This window comes from Electrona antarctica (genome assembly GCF_951216825.1).
Source record: "Electrona antarctica genome assembly, chromosome: 9".
NCBI lineage: Eukaryota > Metazoa > Chordata > Actinopteri > Myctophiformes > Myctophidae > Electrona > Electrona antarctica.
The window spans coordinates 15,053,605-15,056,658 of record NC_136790.1 but is presented as its reverse complement, the minus strand read 5'-3'; the positions used below and the strand labels follow the sequence as shown (position 1 = coordinate 15,056,658).

At 41.9% G+C, this 3,054-nt stretch overlaps 1 long non-coding RNA gene across 1 annotated transcript; it reads right to left on the bottom strand.

The window, feature by feature from the left end:
• Window positions 1-778: 778 nt before the first annotated feature.
• LOC306929533 lies at window positions 779-2,554 on the bottom strand. Its single transcript, XR_013790803.1, has 2 exons — window positions 2,327-2,554; window positions 779-1,033 (listed from the first exon to the last, which is right to left on the bottom strand). It is a non-coding gene; the product is annotated as an uncharacterized lncRNA (long non-coding RNA).
• Between the last annotated feature and the right edge of the window lie 500 nt (window positions 2,555-3,054).

The window sequence follows — 3,054 nt, the reverse complement described above, 5'->3', positions numbered from 1 at the left end:
TTATATCTTCCCTTCTTCTCTGGAATCCTGCCTCAAAGCAGACCAGAGGTAGAAAACTGTCGTTCCCTGATGTCATTGCGAGGGACATGCATCAGTAAGCAGGAACTGGGGATGGCAATGAAGGACCGGAAAGTCTGGCGTGGCATTGTGAAATCCATTCTCGACCGCGGTCGAAAAATGATGAGTATCATTTCTTGTTATTATATTTAATACTATATTATAATTAGTTTAAGCTCACTTGGCAGCTTTTAGGAAGGCCACTCGATAATACCCTGGCTAATAAGCCAGACTCAAATCACACTATCGTGGCAGGCAATTTTGTTTTGCCAACGGCTGATTCGGTCTGGCTTATTAGCCAGGCTAAGTCGATAAGCCCTTCTGGGTTGTTTTGGCCCTTCCGGCACATTGTTTTTCAGATTTTTTATTTTATTACAAACGTATTTCATCCCAATTGAATCTTTGTTTTATAATGTACACAAGTACAAATAAACTAACCAATTTAGCCTACTAAGTATTGAGGGTCAAAAAGTGTTTAAAGGGTAAGACCACTTTTTTTAGAGGTTTGGGTTGTGTAGTTACCTTTCCATGACTCCAAATGTGAGTATTTTTTTTATGAAAATCTTATCTTCCTGTCGATTTATTTTTTATTATTACTTTAACTGTGTGAGTGTTTTTAAGCTGGGATTCATATCACTCAACCTCAAATATTCAAATGTTTTACAGGCTGAACCCACATTTGGTAATATTGTCTCAAGTTTAGTTAACAGGGGAAAGAAGGTTTAAAAAAAAAAAAACTTTAATGAAGACAACAGATAGAATTGACAACATCCTGATGAAGTTGTTAAACATCATGCCATTGTCGCATCATCTCGCATCATCATTCCTACGAATCCCACTGTCTGGCGAGGGCGGGCGATACCACCACTGGTATCATCAGCCATCATTGTGCTGCCGTTGGTGGCCACGCTGGACATGGGGGAGGTCAACACGGGGGCGTCAGGCGAGCTCAGGTTGGCGAGGGAGAAAGAGTATCCTGGATACGACGTAAGACATTGAGTTTTAATACAGTTGTAATGACTTGAGGAAAAGACAAATTATTAATTAAGTTGGATCCAAATTTGTTGACAACTCTGACCCAAATTAACTACTAGGGAAGCAAGACTGCAATCAAACTGTGGGGAGCAAACAGTGGGGATGATGAACGTCGATGTCCACTTAAGTGTCAAGTATATACTGTAGGCTTACATAAATGCACAGCAGCCACATTGGAAATAAATTGGGCCTCTTAGTCTTCCTTAACGAAAGCAGCACCATGACCAGCAGTGGTTCCTTATGGAGACACAAGGAAGCACTGCTGGTCAAAATTTATGATGAAACAAAAACAAAAAATATCCATAAATGCAAGTCTCCATGGGGTGAGTAATGTGAAAATCCCTTAATATTATGCCCTTACTGAGCTGCAGTCAAGATACTTGCCTTTGTCTGACACCTGACTTGTGTCTGAACACAGCTTTGATGGATGTGTTCTGCGCCCCTCCCCCCCATCAAACAAAATGTTTGGTCAAACCATATGGGCTTCCATTGGAATGCATTGGAGCGGCCATTAAACACAGACACAAGACAGACCAAGACAGGTGTCTTGAATGTGTCAACCCCACCTGCTCACTGCCGCCCCACCCCATCCTGGTGCTGCGGCCATCTTGGAAACTAAACACAATATAAACAAGAACTGCACTCTGTCGAGTGCCTATGCTTGTTGCACACAAGTACGGCCTACTAGTGCGCAAGCAGAGCGTGCAAGTACTGTCGACCGCTACAAACTGTCAAATCTCAGCTTCTCTTTGAAAGAACGATTGAAATATTGAATTATTAGGTTTAGCTATTTGCTACGTCTCAGACTTGCATGGCTTTTGAAGATTACATCATATGGCAGCAAAGTCTGTGGGATTTGTTTAGAGCACTCACTTCACACAAGTGTGATTTTTAATTTAAACAAAAGCAAATAAAATGACCTTTATTTGTACTCTCAAGAGTTACAAACCCTTAAGGGGCCATTTGGAACCCCCTCAAGGAACCATGAGGATAGAGAAACACTAAAGTTGACATCATAAACTATCATAAACATAAACGAGTCGTCATAGACGGAATGGAAAATCTTAGCATGAATTCTCTGGAGCTGTATTAAGGTGACGTTATAGAATTAATTCTCCCTAAAACTATCACGACAAATTTATAACATTTCAGAGTTGAGTTGTTTAGTCTTCCTATGAATCTGCAACAGACCTACAATTTAATGCACACTGGAAACAAAGCAAAAAGCTTTTACCTTGCAGGACAAACAAAAGACTCACTGCAACAAGAACAAGATCTCTGCTTCCCATTGCTGCATACGTGAGTTACTTTAAAGTGCTGAGGAAGAAGTGAGGGCTGGCTGGCCCTCAGCAGAGGTTTTAAGGCTTGCTGCTCGTCCCACAGCTGTTCATGATCAGCACTAATGACACCTGTCTGTCATTATTTCGATGCATGGGAAGGTTTTGAAATCTGGGAATACATTTCTTACCAAGAATTTTCTTCACCAATGTGTTTGTAAGGGTGTCTACTAACATATCCCACATTGGTTTCTATTCATCCACCCTAGGGGAAGTTTTGACAGCTGCTGAAAGTTTGGGTAGCCTACCATCAACAACCAATATATGGCAACATATGTTCTAAATTTCATTTTCTAAAACGGTTAGTCCCAATACTTGATTCTGATTGGCTGGTTACCGTCACGTGACCGTTGTCAATTTCACCGATAACCCACACCTTCAATCACTTTGTATCATCCTGCAGCCTTGTAGCTGTACTAAGGAAGGGGAGCGCTTGATTGCTTTACACACGCTGGCCGTGCGGGTGTGTGTAAGCACCGCCCAGCTCATATGACTGTGAATGTGTGGCTCCAGGCGGCCCCATAAAGACATCAAGCGCTATTCTCTCGTCACATACCCTACTTGCCGAGAAAAACAAGGAAGTGTGTGGCTCGCTCTGGTGGCGCAGCTACTTTTGTGAATTTAA